Source organism: Lithobates pipiens, unplaced genomic scaffold, assembly GCF_037356315.1.
Source record: "Lithobates pipiens isolate NorthernLeopardFrog02 unplaced genomic scaffold, aLitPip1_a1.2 Scaffold_22, whole genome shotgun sequence".
Lineage (NCBI taxonomy): Eukaryota > Metazoa > Chordata > Amphibia > Anura > Ranidae > Lithobates > Lithobates pipiens.
In genome coordinates, this window is record NW_027507784.1 from 201,325,872 (window position 1) to 201,340,082 (window position 14,211).

A 14,211-nucleotide genomic window follows, 5' to 3' on the forward strand; every position below is an offset into this window, starting at 1 on the left:
ATTCTGAGCATTTTGTTGTAGTTTAAAGAAAAAACCTATGTGAATTGTTGTGAACATTCCTCTGCTGCTCTTATAGCAAGCAATCCCTGTAACCTCATGATGCAGACAAATGGGTCTACCACTGGCTAAAAGTCATTCTCTGTAAGCCGACAAATTGCGTACACACCAACTTGTCTGCCTCATCTATAACAAAGTTTGAAGGTATTTTTCTGCCTTCGCACAGATCTTAGTTGCTTTTCTCAATGCAACCTACATCTTCATATTCTCCCCACTAGTTTTTTTTTTTTTTTTAAGGCAAGACAGTTCTTCAACCAATTAAGGGCCAGCCTCGTTTTTAGATTTTGGTGTTTACATGTTTAAAACAGTTTTATTGCTAGAAAATTACCCCCAAACATTATATATTGTTTTTTTCTAACACCCTAGAGAATAAAATGGCGGTCATTGCAATACTTTTTCTTCACACCGTATTTACGCAGAGGTCTTACAAGCGCACTTTTTTGGGAAAAAATGCAATTTTTTTGAATAAAAAATAAGACAGCAGTAAAATGAGCCCATTTTTTTATATTGTGAAAGATAATGTTATGCCAAGTAAATTGATACCCAACATGTCACTCTTAAAAATTGCACCTGCTCGTGGAATGGTGACAAACTTTTACCCTTAAAAATCTTTAAAAAAATACTACAGGTTGCATATTTTGCATTACAGAGGAAGTCTAGGGCTAGAATTATTGCACTTGCTCTACTGATCATGGCGATACCTCACATGTGTGGTTTAAACACCGTTTTTTATATGCGCCCGCTACTCACGTATGAGTTCGCTTCTGCACGTGAACTCGGTGGGATGGGGCACGTTTAAATTTTTTTATTATTATTATTTATTTTACCTTTTATTTTTTATATTTACACTGTTTAAAAAAAATTGTCACTTGTATTCCTATTACAAGGAATGTAAACATCCCTTGTAAAAGAAAAAAAAGCATGGCAGGTCCTCTTAAATATGAGATCTGGGGTCAAAAACTACTCAGAACTCATATATAGAGTAAAATGCAATAAAACAAATTGTAAAAAAAAAAAATTAATTGGCCCTTTAAGAGCTGTGGGCTTCCCCTCACTCGTCTCCATACCAAGCAGGAGACAAGACAAGCTCGCCTCCACTGCTGCCGACAGCTCCGGTAAGTGGCAGAGGGCACCGGATTGCGGCGGGAGGGGGGCCCCTCTTCCGCCACTGATAAAAGTGATCTTGCAGCGAATCCACCACAGAGACCACTTTTATCTTGTAGCGGACCGCCCGCTGAAGAAGGGGATACTGGGGTTATGGCAGTTAGCTGCTGCCATACCAATGATAACCTCCTTCAAACAGTGTCGGGCGGTCCGTAAGTGGTTAGCATGGGACACTGATGAACATGATATATTTGTTGTCTCATGTAGCTGTTTTGGGCTAAATTGGACAATTGTCAATAGAAATGGGCCAAATGACCCCCTTGTCAGTCCGCAGTAGAACTTTCGAACAACGCAAATGTTTGGAACTGAATAACAAACCCCATTGAAGTCTATGGGACCCGAACTGAAAAAATCAAAAGTGCCCATTTTGAAGATTTATATGCAAGTACTTGGGCATACAATGGTTATGGGGGTCTGGGTACTGCCCTGGGGACATGTATCAATGAAATGTTTTTGTAAAAAACATAATTTTTAAAGGAGGAGTGATTTACTGAGTGAAACCATAAGAAATAACAATAAAAATTTAAAAAATCCCTTTAAATATAGTGACTGGCACATCATGCTGCAGCAATAATGACGTTTATAAAGCAAAAAAAAAGATTTTCCATTTAAGATTTCTTTATTTTATAAACAACGGCTTGGAGAGCCAGTCTGTATGATGAGGCCACAATTTACTGCACTTGGAACAAGATTAGACATTTTATGGATAAATGCTGGTGTCTCTTTTGCAGACTTTGGATAGAAGTAACAGGTGCGGAAAAATTGGACTTTGGATGTTGATGGAGCCTTCACACCATAACCCTATTGAGGTACTCTTGATGAAAGCAAGAATTGGCCTTGCTATCAAATAATTGACATTAATAATAAATAAATAAAGAATTGCCCCGCTCAAACAGTCTTCCCTCTCCTCGTGTGTGTTCTGTGGCATAGGAACAATGTTTTCTGCATAAAGTTGGCCCTGAGAGGAAAGGAAGTCCTCCTCTTACTCCCTCTGCTCTGCCTCGAGTGCCCAGTTCGTGATGCAACATATAGTCTGCTCCAGCAGGAACACCACGGATTGTGTCACTGATGCATAAATAGTCATGGTTCATCATCTTTCTGGCCTCCTCGAATAGTGACAGTACAGTGCATGCATCCTTTATAAGTAACCATTGGTATGGGGAAAAAAGCAGAGCTGGCCTGAGCCTGTCCCTGTGCCATACTCCCACAGGTACTTATTGATGGCACTCTGCTGCATGTGCAGCCACTGCAGAATTGCCAAAGTTGAGTTCCACCTGGTGGGCATGTCACAAATTAGACCGTTGATGGTCAGGTAGAATTCACACTGAATTTCAGCCAATCGAGCACTGGCTGTGTATGATCGCCTGAAATGGATACAGACCTTTTGGGCCTGCTTTAGCAGATCTTCCAACCCTGGGTACCTATTAAAAAAATTCTGCACCACCAAATTAAAGACATGTGCCAGGCATGACACATGTGTAAACTTTCCCTGTTTAGGGCGGACAGGAGGTTTTTGCCATTATCGCACACCACCATTCCTGGCTCCAGCTGGCATGGCATGAACCACCTCTGGGCCTGCCCCTGCAGAGCTGCAAGAATCTCTGCTCCAGTGTGGCTACTATCCCCTAGATAGCATGGCATCTTTTAGCCTGAATCTTTGATGTGCTTGAACACTTAGGAGGTACTTGTGGTTCATGTGACAATTCAGCATAGGAGGGCATGGAGGAGGAGGAGGAGGGGATGGAACTAACAAATCTTGCACCATCACCACTAGCTGTATGGAGACAGGCCGTCACAACAAGCTGCAGCACTGAGATCTGTCCTGCATTTTTCCAAATTTCAAGTAGAGTTACCCAGTGTGCTGTGAACTAAATATATTGTCCCTGACCATGCGTACTGGACCACATGTCAGCAGTGATGTGGACCTTGCGGCTTACTGCCTTGCCCAACAATGCAGCAACATTGCCTTCCAAGTGATGGTAGAGACCTTTACGTGAAAAGATATAGTGACTGGGAAATTGTGGTAGAGCACATTCTACAATTTCATAGAAGGGGTAGAATCCACCAGACACAAAAGCAGGAGTTGTAAAGCCAGCAGCTTTGACATGCTTAAATTTAGATGCTGGGCATATGGGTGGCAGTGGCTGTATTTTATTTATTTTTTGCTGAAGCAGATGGGGCAGAGAAATTTGCCTACTATAATCTACAGCTGGTGGTGCACTACTGGAAGACATTCTGCAGGAACCTGGGACACCCTGCGCTATACCATCATCCCTTTCAGTGGAGGCTGCTGAAAGGTCATGAGGTATAGTATGGGTAGATTGGAAAGATGAGGAGTGAGGAGGCCCAGAATTGCATTCCTTTTGTGTGGCTTTTAGGTGATCTTGCCAATGGGCTGAGTGGTGGGAGGTTAAATGCATTGTCAAGCATGTGGAACCCAAATGGTATTTTTGCCACACTGGATGTGCTTTAGGCAAAGTTTGCAAATTGTAACAGGGAGATCAGCTGAATATGTGCTAAAATGGCCCAAACAGTTGAGCTGTGGGAAGTGGGCCGGGAGATAACAGCTCCACAATCTGGTGGAATAGGGTGGCTGCTCTCTACTCTACCATGATGGCTGCCTCTTTGAGTTTGTGCCTCACCCTCACTTTCCTCCTTTGCTCTATCCGGCACCCAAGTTTTGTCAGTGATTTCATCATCATTTCCTCCACCCTCATTATCACTGGGGACAACTTGACAATACACTGCAGCTGGGGGAACATGACTGCCGAATTGTTGTTTACCAGTGTTCTCCCCTCTCTGTAGGCTCATGTTCCTACCTTCCTCAACCTCAAAACCAACATCAGAGTCAAGTAATGACAGTAGTGCATTGTCAAGGTGCAAGTGGCTGGTGCTGTGTTCAAATAACTCAGCTGACTCCTCCATGCCTGATGCTGGGTGAGGATTATGATGGTTTAATAAGCCAGTTCACCACCTCCTGTGCATGCTGTGGCTGGATGGCATGGGCAACATCACTAAACAAAGGAAATGATGCCCTGCCTGAGGACGGAGCATGTCTACCTTTGCCTGTGGAAATATGCACTGCTGGCCCCCTCACAGTGCCATGGGAACATCTGCCTCTCCTTGTTGGCCTCCCACAAAACGCCATACTGGTACGTCAGCTCCTTTAAGAGCCATAGCAGGTGGGGACCCGATGCATGTGGCTGGTGGCTGCGATGTGTGCTGGCCACCTGGGATTGTGGGCACGAGATCCAGAATGGGGATCTGTGTATGTAAACACACAAATCATCATTCTGACAAGGGAGGAGAGACAGATCTGATGTTCCTAGTAATTAGGAACAGTGATTTGTCTCTTCTTACAGTAAGTCCCATCCCCCACTGTTAGAAACACACATGAGGAAACACATTTAACCCCTTGATCGCCCCCTAGTATTAACCATTTCCCTGCCAGTGACATTTACACAGTAATCAGTGCATTTTTATAGCAGGCCAGATTTTACGTATTACCTTGGGGAGATGTAGACTAGAATCCTGCAATCACTGAGCAGCAAAATATATCACCTGTGATGTACTTCAGTTATCTTTCAAACCTGACCTATTTGTGTGTCCTGAGGACAGGAGTTGAGAACCACTGCTCAGAAAGATATCACAATAAAATGAAATAAATCCTTTAAAAATGATATTAAAAATCAAACAACTACTTTGAAAGACAGGAACCCTAAGCTATCAATCAGAAGTCAGCATTCATTATTCTGTCTAGTGAAAACAATAATCTAACTGACTACTATCTATTATTAGTCTGTTAATTCCATAGCATGGGGTCATACTTGAACATATTAATAAAGAAAAACAGTCTATTACCTACCTCAGCCATAATAAAGCAGTATATGTGCAATATCTAACTCTCTTGGTTTCATTACTATTGCAATAAGAGTTTGTTTTTCATGATGCCTACTCTTTGTCTATTTTATTCAAGCAGGGTTATGAACATCTGCATTTACATGGGTATACATGCTGCTGTAGCTTAAAAAATAGTAAGCGATCTTACATCCACAGGTTTCTATTTACACATTTCAGAAATGGAAACCTTTGCAAAGATTGTACTTGGAGCCTATGATCAATACAACAATTATATTTTCATTATCTCTTGACATGTAGAAGGAAGGAAAAAAACTACATGTCCCTTCATTACTTGGATTAAGGCAAAATGCACATCTAAATGAAATATCACTCTTTGAGATTTATTTTTGTTTTAGGGTTACTGGAGGGCAGGAAAAAAGGCACAAAGGCAAATCAAATGAAGATAAGATATTGCTACCAGGATGCAATGAAAAGACAGTTACAGTAATGTATTACCTGTAGATACGTAGTAGATAATAAAATGCACAAATGCATTTTTCCTTTAAAAATATCTGCTTTCAGCAGTTTTCCTTTATTTTTAGTCCCTGCAGCCTGTTGAAATAATATTTCAAGAGGTACCTGTTTTGCTGATAGCCAATAATTTTTAGACATTGGGACCTCCAGCCTTTCAACAATATTTTTACACCAGTATAAGGCGATGGACATTGTTTTGGGATAAATTAGCAGCCCGTCTGTTGTCTACCTTTCATCTCTCTTTGAAGTTGGAGAGGAGAAGCTTCTGCGGGAAGAAAGTGATAAAAATACATTGCTTTCTGACTGGAGGGATTGGAGCGCCAAACGTACAAAACATCTGTTTATCAGCAAAATATATTCACCCTTGCAACAGTTTTTTAAAGTAGGCAGTGAGGACAAGTCATAATAAATCAGTGCTTGTATTGCTCCTTCAAAACCCTGTGCATTTTAACAGTGACTCCTGCGTGTATGCATGGGAATGACATCTTTGTGGTTAGGCCATTCAAAGGACCGGAGCCTGCAAACCCAGCAGGAAGACAATGTGCCACTGGAGGACTTTGTTTTTTAAGGTAGGTTTCACATAATGTACTAGTATGTGATGCAGTAGGAAAAGTTACTTTTGAGTTTAACCTCTTTCCATCTGCCCATAGCCTATAGATGGCGGACTGGAAGCAGCGCCAATGCAGGTTAACATTGCCTCGCATTGACGACTCCTGCATGGCTCTCAGAGCATGCACTCGGGAACCTGGTGATCTGTGTGTTATGCAGACTCAGAGGATCACATTACCGCTGTGTTTGGGTGATCATGTAGTCTTGTACCATGTAATTGCTGTATCCAATCACAGCAATCACATAGTACTTAATGGGAACAGGATGTAAAAATTGATCTCTGCTCTCACACAGATCAGCTGTCAGAGCAGAGAGAACCAATTTGGCAGCCTGTGAGTTTACAGCAGCCTGTCATGCTTCATGTTCACTCATAGACTGCAGTGCCAGCTTGCCCTAGTGTCCTTGATCACTGCCCCAGTGTACCTGGTCACTGTCCCCAACAAAACAACAATAAAGTCTGCATCCAGCCCCTGTCACCTGTCCCATTGTCATCAGTGCTCATGCCATACCAATGTCCTAATCACCATCATACCAGCGTCCTAATCACAGTCATACCTGACAACAGTGTCCTGATCACTGCCACATGCAATACCAGCACTATGATCATCGCCATAACTCATACCAGCATTCTGATCACCACAGTACCAATGTCCTAATTACCACCATACCAGTGTCCTGATCACTGCCATACTTCGTATCAGCATCCTGATCACCACCATACATCATACGAGCATCCTGATCACTGCGATACCCAATAATAGCACCCTGATCACGCCATAACTCCTACCAGCATCCTAATTACCACCATACCCCATACCAACTTCTTGATCCCCACCATTCGCCATGCCAGAATCCTGATCATCGCCATAATCCATACCAGCATCCTGATCACAGCTATAACCCATACCAGGATCCTGATCACCGCCATACACCATATCTGCACCCTGATCACCACCATAGCCCATACTAGGGTCCTGATCATCACCTGTGATAGCAATAAAGTTAATAAAAAATAAATAAATCATAGAGACAATGTATATGTAAACCATGATCACATCATGAACAGCAGAGTGAGAGCAATATTTTTAGTGAGAGTTCCAGAATTCCTGTGTACCCCTAAACTGGTAACCTGTAAAGATTTTTAAAGTGTCACCTATGGGGATTTTTAGGTACCGTAGCTTGGCACAATTCCAAAGGTGGACGCAATTTTAAAACATGACATGTTTGATATTTATTTACTTGGCGTAATATAATCTTTTATATTTTCCAAAACCATGGGTATTATATTGATTTTTTGTGCATTAAAAGTCATTAAAGTGTATTTCTCCCAAAAAATTCTCTTTGAAAAACCGCTGCGCAAATACCGCCTGACATATAACTATGCAACACCAACCATTTTAATATAGGGCCTTTGCTTAAAAAAATATTTAATGTTGGTGGGTTCTAAATAGTTTTCTAGCAAAACAATTATTATGTTTTATACATGTAGGAGAGGAATGTCAGAATGGGCCCAGAATGGAAGTGGTTAGGGTGCTTCTTGGATGTCGAGCTCCTCTGTATGGCTAGCTATGAAAAAGTCTCACACATGTGATATCCCCTTACCTGGGAAGAGTAGAAGAATGTGTTTTGGGATGTAAATCTAAGCATGTCCATGCCATGTTTGAGAAATGTCCTATTAAATTGACCACTTTGTGTAAACAAATATATTTTAATTTTCTTTGCACATTTTCCAAAATCTTGTGGCAAAAGTCTTTAAAACACTCCCCATGCCTTTTTAAAAATATCTTGGGGTATTAACTCTCCAAAATTGGGTCATTTTGTGGGTGTTTCTTCTGCCCTGGTGCTCCAGGGCCTCCAAAAATGTGATCGATAGTCAGAAAATTAGATGTGTAATTTATGCCCCTAGAAAGTCTGAAGGTGCTCCATGGATTTTGGACGCCTCTGTGTGCGTAGGCTGTGAAAAAGACTCACACATGTGGAGAAGTAGCAGAATGTGTTTTGGTGTGTATTATCAAGTATGTCCATGCTGTCTGTTAGAAACATCTTAACCAGTTCCCAACCGGCGCATGCCAATGTATGTCGGCAGAATGGCATGGGCAGGCATATTGGCGTACAGGTACGTCCATTTTTAAATGCTGCCCTGCCGCGTGCTGGTCGGGACCCCCGTGAGTCCGGTCGAGGGTCGCCACGGGGACACCCGCGACCGTCTCACGGGGTGGCTGAACTGGAAGATGCTGTTGTAAACAGCATCTCCCCATTCAGCCTAGCAACAAGTGACGCTGATCTCTGCTCCATGTGATTGGAGCAGAAATCAGTGTTCACTAACACAAAGCCCAGCCCCCCACAGTTAGTAACACTTAACCCCTACACTGCCACCCCCGGTTAACCCCTTCACTGCCAGTGTCATTTACACAGGAATCAATGCATTTGTATAGCATTGATTGCTGTATAAATGACAATGGTCCCAAAAATGTGTCAAAAATGTCAGATGTGTCTGCCACAATGTTGCAGTCACAATAAAAATCGGACGTCAATTTTGTTTGGGAGCCACGTCGCATGACCATGCAATTGTCAGTTAAAGCGACGCAGTGGCGAATCGCAAAAAGTGGCCTGGTCTTGAGCCAGCAAAATGGTCCGGTCTGAAAGTGGTTAATAATAACTGTGTAAAAAAATGGTTTTCATTTTCTTTCCTACATTTTCAAAAAATGTGTGGGGCAAAAAATTTTAATTTCAAAAGGCTCATTATGTCTTTCAGAAAATAACTGTTTGCTTTCCAAAATGGGGTCATTTTGTTTCCACTGTTTCTACTGTTCTGGTGCTCCAGGACCTCCAAAAATGTGATTGGTAGTCAGTAAATTAGTAAATGTGTAATTTATGCATAATTTATACCCCTGGAATGTCTTAAAATGCTCCTTAGATGACCCTTCTATGCATCTAGGCTGTGAAAAAATAGCTTGTTAAAATGACAGCTTTGTGAAAAAAACACATTTTATTTCATTTCTTAATTTTGCAAAAAACTATGACAAAAAATTGCAACTTCAAAAAACTTACCATGCCTCTTACTAAATACCTTGCTACTTTCCAAAAAAGGGTAATCTGGGGGGGGGGGGGGGGGTTGTAGTGTCCTGTAATTATAGGGTCCCAAGAAATGAGATAGGCAATCAGTACATCAGGACTGATCAATTTTCAAATACTGTACACTGCATGTATCAAGCTTGTAGACTCTATAACCTTCACCCAGACTAAATAATATACACTGTTTTTGGTTATTTTACTAAAAAGATGTAGCAGAACACATTTTGGCCTAATTTTATGAAGAAAGATTATTTATTTGCAAATTTTTATTACAAAAACAAACAAAAAACCCAATGGTGATTAAATACCACCAACATAAATATCTAACTGTCTCAGAAAGAAGAAAAAATATAACAATTTAATTTGGGTACAGTGTTTTTAAAGTGTGTGAGGGCTGAAAACTGAAAATACTATACTATAATATGTAAAAAGAGAAAGATAAACCTCATTGAGAACAAAAATGAAGTGGAGTGAGAATTAAAAATGGAGAGAGACTGAAAAGACTCTCATGCTTTCTTAGTGGATTAAGGTAAATCTTTTAGGTGCTAGATGGTTTTAAATGCTTTTTGACCATGTAAGGATGGTACAGAGCCTAACAACAGACACAAACATTTCCTACTCCAATCTTGGTGAATATGTTCTTAAAAAGTCGTACAAATGAATCCACCATCACATGACCTTGCAAGGTGCCTTTGTACCACGTAAATGCCTGCCGACCAACCTTGTTGCTGCCCTTAATGTTGTAATATCACCCTTCTAATAAACTCAATCCATGAGACCAGGGAGTGACATGGGTACTGCAAGAAGGACCCACCTACACTAGAGACAAGAAAAATTACCTTGTCTAGTTCATTAACACAATTTAGGTAAAGGTAGAGGTTTTTTTCTTTTCAAAACAGAGAACAGCTTTAAATCAATTATTTATGTGCCAGTTAGAAGTCATCAGGCTAGTTTTCCCACAATAAACACTTTTCAGATGATTTTGAGAGTCTAGAGAGTACAATAAATACTATCTATTTAAACTAAAAAAATATATATATAGAGTATTTATTTTAAAGGTTGCAAAGCAGTTCAAGAAATGTCTTGAACCTACAAATAATGACTTCAATATTCTGAAATCACAGCATGACCTTAGATTCGCAATTTCCATTGTATCATATTTTTCAAGTTCTACAAATTACATTGTAAGTAGTCTGGGTACTCATTATTTCTGAGTATTGTTCTATTATCTGAAGTACTATGAGATTGCATTGTTTCAGTGATTGCTTGCCAACTCAGCAGCTTCTGTACTCTCAGGGAATCCTTCTGTCAAAAGGTTAAACAGTCTAATCGATTAGTGATAAAATCATTACTTCCTTTTTTTTAATTTGCCCAGGGTGGAAAGATGTCTTTTTAAAGATTCTTTCACATTCCTAGCATGTTAAATATTTGGGATGCTATATACACTGTATGCAAATAAACACACTTTCAGGAAGGGAAATTATATATACACAAAGAGGTTTAGCTTATATATAGATGTGTATACTATCAAAGAATACAATTGTATTATCTACACTTTACTGCAGCATAACACAAATAACGGCCCAAAGGCACTCAGGTCATTTGTTCATTATCCTGTAATCAAAGCCTGCAGCCCTATTTTATCTCAGTAGAGAGCAAAGTTATTTGATTTTTAAGCAATAACATACAGAAGGACTTTGGCATTTTATTAGCATATACATTATTTAAATAACTTTTAAAATTGATATGTTTTACTTTCAACACTTCACACTGGCTATAATTCAAAATCAGGTTGACAGTTGTAATGTTTAAATGAATAAAGTGGTCATTATGTCTAAGGGCTCATTCAGACTTGTCCATTCTTACACATTGCATTGTGTCATGTGCCACCTGTTAGCATTGCGTTAAGATAGCCAGTTGATTTTGAATGGGTATTCAGTGCACATAAACCGATCAGATAATTGGTTTGCAGCATTTTTTCCAGTGAGGTGCATTACAGCACATGGCAGTGTGTTGCCACACTTGGGCATGCTGCATCTTATGTGCTTCAGAGCATTTCACATATAATCACCTGTGTTGTGGAAACACACCATGGTTGGCCAAATTAAAATGTATACCGGTGGCATGTTTTCAGATGGGAGAAACTGAAAACTTATGCTTCCTAGTAAAGTAAATAAGGCATTATGGTACACATAATTATTACCATTAGAAGCACTATACCTAATGACCTAGGAGTCCTGTGTCCGTGTAAATTACAGCTTTTCTAGTCTTATGCACTTTGATAAAGTGACAAATGTATTGGTTTAGTTCTAAGATGTATGTCACATCTTGTCATTAACCAGTTGCAGATGCTGTGCGTACTAGACATGCCCAAAAAACATGTCATCAGTGAACACAGGGCATGTCTAGTACCTCCAGTTCTTCTGCCCTGCTGCCGAGATCCTTCCCTGTCCCAGCACCCAACAATTCAGCTCTGTTTAAACACAGCTGCATTAGCGAGTATACAGAGAAGTGAGAGAAAATTAGGACATAGCCCAGATTGTGGCACCGCACCCAAAATAAAAAGAGAAAAGGAGAGGTGTGTAGCACTGGAGTTTAAATTGGTAGTCACAAATAGACCCAAAATGAAAAAAAAAATAGAAGCACTCAATAGAATAAAATTACAAATTTTATATTAACAACATTATAAAAAGTAGATAAATGCAGGTGTAATATCAAAATATATAAATGCATTATATATGAATGCATTACATGATATTGTAATGCAGCAAATAAATCAGTGTATGTATATAAAGCAGAGACCTGTATGTATGCCCACAAAGTTAGTGAACCTGAAACTGGTATGACAGATTTCCTTTGTGTCAAGGCCACAAAGAATGTACCAAGGGATCACTATGCAATTCGCTTATAGCTTCTTCAGTGGATCATATTGGTACTGAGAAATGACATAAATTATAATATGCATGCATAAATATAAATCTCAAAAAATGTTTATACACTTTCAAAAAGTGTATCAAATGACATATATCTCTGCTGAGAAATTATTTAGGGTCATTATATACATTTGAGTTCTTGTATATGTACCTAGCCAGGTTTCAATAGTGTGTATGAGATACCCAGCCCATGATATGAGAATGCGGGGGGAGAGGATAGCGCATGAACTACCCCTAGACGAGACCTCAACCAATATACTTCAGCCAAAAAGAGAGGGGTCATAAGGTCATAAACATATACTTGGCAGATAGACAAAACATATCTCAATCAATGTCTGTTTAGCATAGTAAGTTAGGGGTTGGGAAGGTGTTAAACTAGATATGGAAGGTGTAGCCACAATAATAATGTGTTCATATAAGAGATAATACTAATACTAATGTGCCTACCATATATGCCCAGTTGTAAATTGTCCAATAGAAAGGAGGGGGGGGGGGGGCAATGAATAGACTGATGTTTCAGTAAACTACATAGTTCACGCATATCACAGATACACTATGGATACAAAAATAAATTACATTTCATTAATATCACCATATCTCATCCAGAACAATAGAGAGGGGGTGGGGAGGGGCAAAAGGAGAGATGTTTGGAGAAGGTATTCCAAACTGTTCCCTCACATTACACCTGTAGAGCAGGGGTCTCAAACTGGTGGCCCTCCAGATGTTTCGAAACTACAAGTCCCATCATGCCATTGCCTTTGGGAGTCTTGCTCTTAACTGTCAGCCTTGCAATGCCTCATGGGACTTGTCGTTTTTCAACAGCTGGAGGGCCACCAGTTTGAGACCTCTGCTGTAGAGACTGGTGTCAAAAAATATGTATTTTAGCTTACCCTATATATCTACTCTATTCTTGTCTGCATGCAGATCCTGGCTAAACTCAGAGCCCTCTGCTAGAGTAGAGACTGAGTCACACTCTCTAACAGTCCCTTGTGAACTCTCTCTTATATATGTGGGCAGAGGAAATGGCTTCTGTGACTAGGACTCCTCCCTGTGCCCACCGCAATACATGTTCGACGGCGAAGGTGCTGGCAGGTTTGTCTCTGAGCATGCGTGGCAAAGCACCTGGCACAGAGTACACAGAGGTTGGTAACAGTAGATGTAAAAAAAAGACGCAGTCTATCAATGTTTATAAAACAACATTGCTCTGCTGGGATCTCAGAAAGTTACATTGAAACATTGTATCAATTGTAACTTTCTGTGTTTTGCATCTACAGATCAAAGGGATGAACTTCGATCTGTAGATGAAGAGTTAAAGCAACCTTGACAAGTAAAAAAAAATATATATATTTTTTCTAATTAAATGTTCCTCTGTTGAACCCCTTATTAACCTCTTAGTTTACTCTAATCAACACTAAATAACTCTATATTCTCCTTCTCTATTCAATAGTAATGTTTCTGGTGATTTTTTTCTATTTTATTAACTAACAGTTTAACTTTTTTTCTGTTTTTGTTTGCTTTGTTTATCAATATTTTTTACCCCTTTTACATATATTTACAAGTATCAAAATGCATGCTTCATTTGTGCAGTAACACTATTTATGTTTAAACTAACACTGCTCAAAAAAATTAAAATATGTCTTTTGTTTAGTTTTATTACATTTAATTGTCTAAACATTTGACTGAGAAAAAATATATATTTTACAGGACAATATTCTTTAGTTGCAGGACAATATTCACAAAAATAAAGCATTGTTTGTCCTTAAAATAACAATGTATATATTACGTTGTTATCTTAAGTAATGACAAAATGATCGCCGAATAAACAGGCTCATAGGGTAAACAGGTATAAGAGTCAAAATGATTAAAAGCTATTTAAGAAGGTTTGTGCCATTTGTAAGTGCTAGGTTTACTCCTCAGAATCACAGTCAACCATAATTCATTTTTTATGCAAAATGTTTTACCTTTTTTTAAGCTAATATTTGTCTAGATATGAATTAAG

The 14,211-nt window shown here is 39.6% G+C and overlaps 1 protein-coding gene across 7 annotated transcripts in view; it reads left to right on the forward strand.

Annotated features, from left to right (window-relative positions):
- RBFOX1 (RNA binding fox-1 homolog 1) overlaps positions 1-14,211 on the forward strand; it is a 1,314,070-nt gene that overhangs the window by 177,819 nt on the left and 1,122,040 nt on the right. The gene's annotated exons all lie outside the window — the stretch shown is intronic.